Source organism: Canis aureus, chromosome 11 (assembly GCF_053574225.1).
Source record: "Canis aureus isolate CA01 chromosome 11, VMU_Caureus_v.1.0, whole genome shotgun sequence".
NCBI classification, from domain to species: Eukaryota; Metazoa; Chordata; class Mammalia; order Carnivora; family Canidae; genus Canis; species Canis aureus.
Window position 1 is genome coordinate 47,691,231 of NC_135621.1, and position 9,548 is coordinate 47,700,778.

A 9,548-nucleotide genomic window follows, 5' to 3' on the forward strand; every position below is an offset into this window, starting at 1 on the left:
ATGGGGAATATAAGAAATAGTGAAAAGGATTATAAGGGAAAATGAGTGAGAAAAATTAGAGAGGGTGACAAAACATGAGAGACTCCTAACTCTGGGAAACAAACAAAGGGTAGTGGAAGGGGAGGTGGGCGGGGGACTGGGTGATGGGAACTGAAGGGGGCACTTGATGGGATGAGCACTGGGTGTTATACTATATGTTGGAAAATCAAACTTCAATTTAAAAAATGGGAAGGAGCGAAGATGGCGGCCGAGAGGGAGCCTCCTCCGCTGGGGGACGCGAAGCCCACCGACTTTGAGGAGCTGGAGGACGGAGAGGACCTGTTCACCAGCACTGTGTCCACCTTAGAGTCAAGTCCATCATCTCCGGAACCAGCTAGTCTTCCTGCAGAAGATGTTAGTACAAACTCCAATGGTCCCAAACCTGCAGAGGTGGTGCTAGATGTTGACAGAGAAGATCTTTTTGCAGAAGCCACAGAAGAAGTTTCTCTGGATAGTCCAGAAAGGGAACCTATCCTGTCTTCAGAACCTTCTCCTGCAGTCACACCTGTGACCCCTACTACACTCATTGCTCCCAGAATTGAATCAAAGAGTATGTCTGCTCCTGTGATCTTCGATAGATCCAGGGAGGAGATTGAAGAAGAAGCAAATGGAGATGTTTTTGATATAGAAATTGGTGTATCAGATCCAGAGAAAGTGGGTGATGGCATGAATGCTTACATGGCATATAGAGTAACAACAAAGACTTCTCTTTCCATGTTCAGTAAGAGTGAATTTTCAGTGAAAAGAAGATTCAGTGACTTTCTTGGTTTGCATAGCAAGTTAGCAAGCAAGTATTTACATGTTGGTTATATTGTGCCACCAGCTCCAGAAAAGAGTATAGTAGGCATGACCAAGGTCAAAGTGGGTAAAGAAGATTCATCATCCACTGAATTTGTAGAAAAACGGAGAGCAGCTCTTGAAAGGTATCTTCAAAGAACAGTGAAGCATCCAACTTTACTACAGGATCCTGATTTAAGGCAATTCCTGGAAAGTTCAGAGCTGCCTAGAGCAGTTAACACACAGGCTCTGAGTGGAGCAGGAATATTGAGGATGGTGAACAAGGCTGCCGACGCTGTCAACAAAATGACAATCAAGATGAATGAATCGGATGCATGGTTTGAAGAAAAGCAGCAGCAATTTGAAAATCTGGATCAGCAACTTAGGAAACTTCATGCTAGTGTCGAAGCCTTGGTCTGTCATAGAAAAGAACTTTCGACCAACACAGCTGCCTTTGCTAAAAGTGCTGCCATGTTAGGTAACTCTGAGGACCATACTGCTTTATCTAGAGCTTTGTCTCAGCTTGCGGAGGTGGAGGAGAAGATAGACCAGTTACATCAAGAACAAGCTTTTGCTGACTTTTATATGTTTTCAGAACTACTTAGTGACTACATTCATCTTATTGCTGCAGTGAAAGTAAGCCTTATTTTGCAGTCTTCCTTCAGATCATCTCACTTCTGTGGTTTGCTTCTAGAAGAATTTGGTTAGCTAGAAGGCATGTATTTAAGAGTGTAAGTTCTTTATTCTACCAGTCCATATAAAATGACATCAAGATGATGACTCATAGCCTAATATTTCCTTCCACTATGACTTGAACAATAGATAAAATTAATGTTTTTAAGAGTTCTAAGAAGTGCCAAACAAGATAAAACCAGCACACATTCACTTCTGTGTTGACATATACAAGTTTACAACCGACTGGTAGCATTTATTGTTCATCTAACATGAACTGAAACTAGCCTGGCCTCTGTTACCATTAGTAAAGGTATAACAGAAGCAGAACAAAAATAGAGCTGATGGTTGCATGAGTAATTTTAATGGTGGCTTTAGCCTGCATTTGGACTATAAGCAAACATTCTGTGCATACACTGAAATATGTAGTCACTATTTATAGATCAAACGAGACTAGATAATAAATTGTGTTATCTAGTGGTAATGTTTAAGGATAAGCAGTTGAGTTTCTGAATAGTTAGGAAAGTAATCAAGTTAGCAAATGACAGTTGGTATTCTACAGGTTATCTCCAGTATTCCAACAGTTAAACTAAGTATTATTTTATCTATCCAGTGTTTCAGAAGGTACTTTAAGATCTTAGGGTGGGGATCCCTGGGTGGCGCAGCGGTTTAGCGCCTGCCTTTGGCCCAGGGCGTGATCCTGGAGACCCGGGATCAAATCCCACGTCGGGGCTCCTGGTGCATGGAGTCTGCTTCTCCCTCTGCCTATGTCGGGCTCCTGGTTCATGGAGCCTGCTTCTCCCTCTGCCTATGTCTCTGCCTCTCTCTCTGTGTGACTATCATATTTTTTATTTATAAATAAATAAAAAAATTTAAAAAAATTAAAAAAATAAAAAATGGGAAAAAAAATAATGGATAGACTAGGCAAAAAGGTTATCAGTAAGGAAGTAGAGAAACTGAACAGCTCTGTAGAACAATTTGACCTTACAGATATAAAACAGAACACGCCACCCAGCAGCAACAACAGGAAAATACATTTCTCTCAAGTACACATGGAACATTCTCTAGGTTAGACCATATATAGACACAGAGCAGTCTTAAACATAAAAAGATTGAAGTCATACGAGGTATTTTTTTTTTGTTACAAGGAATACAACAAGAGATTACAAGAGAAATCAACAGCAAAAATATAACTGGAAAATTCACTATGTGAGAATTAAAAACACATTCTTAAACAACAAAGGAGTCCAAAAATAAATTTAAAATGTCTTGGGATAAATGAAAATGAAGATAAGCTCCAGTCACTGAGCCACCACAAAGGACTCAGCAGCCTCTCTCTTTTGTTCCCAAGCTTCTGCGCATTCCATACCCCAGTCTGCCTTCCCCCACCACCACCTTCCACAGGCCATTTCTACTGAAGAAAATGAATCATATTACATCTGCTATCCAGAACATCCACTCTTTCAGCCCCTTTGCTGATGCAAGTAAGGGTGATGATCTACTTCCTGTTTGCACTGAGGATTATATCCATGTAAGATTCAATAGAGAAATGGCAGGAACACCCCTACTACTATCTAAGGGATCACTAATGATTATGATAAAAAAAAAATAAACTAGTAAAGGCATTTAAGAAGAAATTTGCCTGTAATGGCACTGTAACTGAGCATCCAGAATATGAAGAAATAATTCAGCTAAAGGGTGACCAGCACAAGAACATGGGCCAGCTCCTCCTAGAGACTGGACAAGCTAAGGATGACCAGCTGAAGGTTCATGGGTTTTAAGAGCTTCTGGATCAATAAAGCCCAAATGAGGTTTTCTTTCTTTTCTTCTTTTCTTTTCTTTTATGTTCTTTTCTTTTCTCTTCTTTCAGACTTTTTAAAAAGCTTATTCATGAGAGACACAGAAAGAGAGGCAGAGACATAGGTGGAGGGAGAAGCAGTCCCATTGCAGGGAGCCCAATGCGGAATTTGATCCCAGCACCCTGGGCTCACAACCCAAGCCAAAGGCAGACACTCGACCACTGAGCCACCTAGGTGCCCCTCAAATGAGGTTTTCCTTGCAATGAGTAGAATTTCCCTTCTACCCCTTGTCACAAATTGAAAACTTCACAGCTTGTAGGTTTGTAACCATGTGGGATCTGATTTTAACTTGGACTTGTGTAATTCCTTCCTCCAATAAACTGAAAAGACCTTGGAGGCCTTCTTTTCAACAGAGGTAAAGCAGTAGGCTTCTGGCAGTGTCCAGCCTGAAACCAAGCACTAATGTGATGTTTCAGTCAAGCCTAGAGCCCCAAGATGACAGACAGCTATGTCTGGCCAGAAGTTCCTTGGCTCTTCCTCAGTTCAGAATGTCACCATCTGAACAGCCCATGGTGAAGCTGAGATGACAGAATGGGGTAAGACACAACAGCAGCTGTGCTGCTAGGAGGAGTTATTGGTAGTCGAAGAAACATCGCTGGTGTCTCCAACCTGACCAGTTAGGCAGGGCTTAGAACAGCCACCTTCCCTCTAGTGAGATGTAATAGGACATCTGGCTTGCCACCAAGGTCTTTTTGACCAGATCTATCCTAGCTAATCAATTTCCAAACACCCGAATGTGAGGCTGACCTTCTATCAGTGTTAAACTTTTGACAAGGGAACAGACTTCAAACTGATCTAACACTCATGTAGAGCTTGCAACTTACTAGCAACAGCTGCCCAATTCCATGTGAATGTGCCAAAACTTATGGGATGCAGTGAGAGCAATGGTAACAGGGAAATTTATTGGTAGAAATGCTTATATTAAAAAAGAGGAAAGGTTTCAAATCAAAACCTAAGTTTATACTTAAGGAACTAGAAAAACAAGAACAAAATCAAATAAAATCTAGCAGAAGGAAGGAAATACTAAAGACTAGAACAGAGATAAATAAAATAGAAAACAGACAAGTAATAGAGAAAATTAGTGAAACCATAAGTTGGTTCTTTAAAAAGATCAACAAAATTGGCAAAACTTTGGTTAGACTGACAAAGAAAAAAGAGGGAAGGACCAAATTACAACAAAATGAAAGAGAGGATGTTACTATCCACTTTACAGAAATAAAAAGGATTGTAAGAAAGTACCCTAAACACTTGTATGCCAATAAATTGAATAAAAAATGGACAAACTCCTAGAAATGCAAAGTCTACCAGGATAGAATCATTAGGAAGTAGAAAATCTGAATAGTATATATAACTATAACTAGTCAGGAGATTGAATAAGTAATCAGAAATCTCCCAAAAAGAAAACTCAAGACCAGATGGCTTCCCTAGTAAATTCTACCAAACATTTACAGAAGAATTAATACCAACCCTTTTCAAATTCTTCCAAAACATTGAAGAAGAACACTTGCTAACTTAGTCTATGAGGCTATCATTACTTGGATACCAAAGCCAAACACACATACTACAGGAAATCTATAGACCAATATCCCTGATGATACTGAAGCAAAATCTTCAACAAAATACTAGCAAACTGAATCCAGCACTATATTAAAAGGATTATGCACCACAACCAAGTGGTATCTATTCCTGGACTGAAAGATGATCCAACATACAAAAAACAATCAATGTAATATACAACATTAACAGAATGAAGGAAGAACATCACATGATTATCTCAATTGATGCTGAAAAAGCATTTAATAGGACACCTGGATGTCTCAGTAGTTAAGTGTCTGCCTTTTATTTTTATTTATTTATTTTTTTTAAAGAGAGAGGCAGAGACATAGGCAGAGGGAGAAGCAGGTTCCATGCACCGGGAGCCCGATGTGGGATTCGATCCTGGGTCTCCAGGATCGCGCCCCGGGCCAAAGGCAGGCGCCAAACCGCTGCGCCACCCAGGGATCCCTTTATTTTTTTTTAAGTGTCTGCCTTTTGCTCAGGTCATGATCCCAGGGTCCTAAGACCAAGCCCCACATCAGGATCCCTGCTCAATGGGGAGTCTGCTTCTCTCTCTTCCTCTGCTTCTACCCTTGGCTTGTGCTTGCTCTCTCTCTAGTTCTTTCTCTCTCTCTCTCTCTCTCTCTCTCTCACACACACACACACACACACACAAACACACACACAAAATATTTTAAATAAAATATTTTTAAAAACGAAATCAACATACAGAAATATGTTGCATTTCTGTACACCAATAATGAAGTAGCAGAAAAGAAATCAAGGAATCAATCCCATTTACAATTGCACCAAAAAAAACAGAAGATACCTAGGAATAAACCTAACCAACGAGGTAAAAGATCTGTACTCTGTAAACCATAAAGCACTTATAAAAGAAATTGATGAGGACACAAAGAAATGGAAAAACATTCCATGTTCATGGATTGGAAGAACAATGTTAAAATGTCTATACTTCCCAAACCAATCCACACAGTTAATGCAATCCCTATCAAAATACCACCTATATAGATCTTATACATATTTTATCAGATTTCATTTTTGTATGCTACTCTAAATGGTATGTTTTTTAAATTTCATATGCTCAGTGTTTATTGCTGGTATATAGGAAAGCAACCTTGTATATCAACCTTTTACCTTGAAGCCTTGCTATACCTGCTTATTAGTTTCAAGAGTTTTACTCTTTTGAGGAGAGGGGTGTTTTGTTTTTTTTTTTTTTTTTGGTTGATTGATTTTTTAGTATTCTACACAATAATTTCTGTTTAAAAAATTCTATTTCGGGATCCCTGGGTGGCGCAGGGATCCCTGGGTGGTGCAGCGGTTTGGCGCCTGCCTTTGGCCCAGGGCGCGATCCTGGAGACCCGGGATCGAATCCCACATCGGGCTCCCGGTGCATGGAGCCTGCTTCTCCCTCTGCCTGTGTCTCTGCCTCTCTCTCTCTCACTGTGTGCCTATCATAAATAAATTTTTAAAAAAATTTAAAAAGAATTCTATTTCTTCCTTTTCAATCTGTATATTTTTTTATTCCCTTTTCATGTCTTATTAGAGTAACTAAGACTTCTAGTATAATGGGAATGCAAAAGCTAAAAGACAACATTCTTACCTTGTTCTCTGTCTTATGAGGAAAGTGTCCAGTTTCTCACCATTAATCTTTGATGCAAACTGTAGTGTTTGCTTAATAAGTCTTGTTTCCTAGAGTAGTTTTAGGTTCACAACAAAATTGAAGGGAAGATATATATTTTTTCCAAATATTCCCTGCCGCAACACATGGATAGCCTCCTTCATTATCAACATTCCCAACCACAATAGTACTTTTTTAACAATTGATGAGCCTACTACACTGACACATCATAATCCATAAGGTCCATAGTTTATATACTGTTCATTCTTGGTATTGTACATTTTATGGATTTGGACAAAAATGTAATGACATGTATCCATCACAAGACTTTCATACAGCATTTTCACTGCCCTGAAAATTATCTGTCACCCACCTATTTATCCCTTCCGATTCCCAATCCCTGGCAACCACTAAAATTTTTACTGTCTCTATAGTTTTGCCTTTCCCAGAATGTTGTATAGCTGGAATCATACAGTATGCCTTTTTCTTTTAGATTGGCTTCTTTTACTTAATCATATATATTTAAGTTTTCTCCATATCTTTTCATAGCTTGATAGTTCATTTGTTTTTTTAGCTCCAGATAATATTCCATTGTCTGGATGTAACACAAATTATTTATCCATTCACCTACTAAAGGACATCTAGGTTGCTTCCAAGTTTTGGCAATTATAAATAAAGCTGCTCAAAACTTTTTTTTTAAAGATTTTATTTATTTATTCATGAGAGCGAGAGAGAGAGGCAGAGACATAGGCAGAGGGAGAATCAGGCTCCATGAAGGGAGCCCAATGCGGGACTCAATCTCGGGACTCCAGGATTATGCCCTGGACCGAAGGCAGGAGCTAAACTGCTGGGCCACCCAGGGATCCCCTGCTCAAAACTTCTTATGCAGGTTTTGTGGGGACATGTTTTCAACTCCTATGGATTAAATACCAAGGATCACAATTGCTGGATAGTATGGTAAGAGTCTGGTTAGTTTTGTGAGAAACCCCCAAACTGTCTTTCAAAGTGGCTGCACCATTTTGCATTCCCACCAGCAATGAAGGAGAGTTCCTATTACTCCACATCTTCAACTCCACATCCATCAGGATTTGACGTTGTCAGTGTTCCAAATTTTGCCCATTCTAATGAGTGTGTAGTGGTATTTCATTGTTTTAATTTGCATCTTCCTGATGACATGTGATGTAGAGCACCTTTTCATATGCTTTTCATTTACCATCTATAAATCCTCTTTGGTGATGTATCTGTTAAGATCTTTGGCCCATTTTTAACCCAGTTATTTGTTTTATTGTTGTTGAGTTTTAAGAGTTTTTTGTATATTTTGGATAACAGTCCTTAATAAATGTGCTTTTACAAATATGTTCTCCCAGCCTGTGGCTTGTCTTCTCACCCTCTTGACAGTGTCTTTCACAAAGAAGAAGTTTTAAATTTCAAGGCAGTCTAGCTTATCAATTATTTCTTTCATGGATTGTGACTTTGGCGATATATCTAAAAGAAAATCACCATACCCAAGAACCTAGGTTTTCCCCTTATGTTATCTTCTAGGAATTTAAGTTTTGCATTTTGTATTTAGGCCTGTGATCCATTTTGTGTTAATTTTTAGGAAGGATGTTAAGTTCTATGTTTAGATTCATGTTTTTGCATGTGGGTATCCCGCATCATTTGTTGAAGATTATCTTTGCTCCATTGCATTGCCTGTGCTCTTTCATGAAAGATCACTTGACTATGTTTATGTGGGTCTATTTCTGGGCTCTCTATTCTTCTCCATTGATCTACTTGTCTATGATTTCATCAATACCACACTGCCTTGATTACTACAGCTTGGTAGTAAGTCTTTAAAGTTAGGTAGTGTCAGTCCCCCAACTTCATCCTCTTAAACACTGTTTTGGCTATTCTGGGTCTTTTGTCTCTTCCATAAATTTTAGATTGTTGATATCTACAAAATAACTTGCTAGGATTCTGATTGGGATTGCATGGACTCTGTAGGTCAGGTTGAGAAGAACTGACAGCCTTTTGTTTGCTTCATTTAAACTCAAGTTAGTTAATATGTAGTGTATTATTAATTTCAGGGTAGAATTTAGTGATTCATTGGTTGCATATATCACCCAGTGCTTATTCCATCAAGTACCCTCCTTAATACCCATCACCCATTACTCCATCCCCCCCACCTCCCCTCCAGCAACCCTTAGTTTGTTTCCTATAGTTAAGAGCCTCTTATGGTTTGCCTCCCTCTCTGTTTTTATCTTATTTTATTTTTCTTTCCCTTCCCCTATGTTCATCAGTTTTGTTTCTTAAATTCCATATATGAGTGAAATCATATGATATTTGTCTTTCTCTGACTTATTTTGTTTAGAATACATTTTAATTCCATCCACATCATTGCAAATGGCAAGATTTCATTCTTTTTGATGATTGCATTGTATCTTGTATTTAAATACCACATCTTTAATCTTTATCCATTCATCTGTTGATGAATATCTAGACTCTTAATATTTTAGCTATTGCAGACATTACTGCTATAGACATCGGGGTGCATGTGCCTCTCTGAATCACTATTTTTGTATCCTTTGGGTAAATACTAGCAGTGCTATTGCTGGGTCATAGGGTAGTTCTATTCTTAACCTTTGAGGCACTTCCATACTGTTATTCCAGAGTGGATGCACCAGTGTGCATTCCTACTAACAGTGTAAGAGACAAGTTGGGAAAAACTGACATATTGACAATACTGAGTCTTCCTATCCATGTATCTCCTCACTTACTTAGGATATAGCATTAGTTTTTTTGTTTTGTTTTGTTTGTTTGCTTGTTTTTAAGTAAGCTCCATGCCCAGCATGGAGCCCAGTGTGGGGCTTGAACTCACGACCCTGAGATCAAGACCAGAGCTGAGATCAAGAGTGGGACGCTTAACCAACAGAGCCACCAGGTGCCCCTGATGTGCGTCAGTTTTGTGATTTTCTTCACATACATCTTGTACATCTTTCTTTAGATTTATACTATTTTTTTTAATAAATTTAGTTTTTATTGGTGTT

At 38.8% G+C, this 9,548-nt stretch overlaps 2 pseudogenes; both read left to right on the forward strand.

Moving 5' to 3' along the window:
* The first annotated feature begins 233 nt into the window (after nt 1–233).
* LOC144324012 (sorting nexin-2 pseudogene) lies at nt 234–1,539 on the forward strand (annotated as a pseudogene).
* Nucleotides 1,540–2,911: 1,372 nt separating this feature from the next.
* On the forward strand, nt 2,912–3,269 carry LOC144324403 (eukaryotic translation initiation factor 1 pseudogene; annotated as a pseudogene).
* Nucleotides 3,270–9,548: the final 6,279 nt, after the last annotated feature.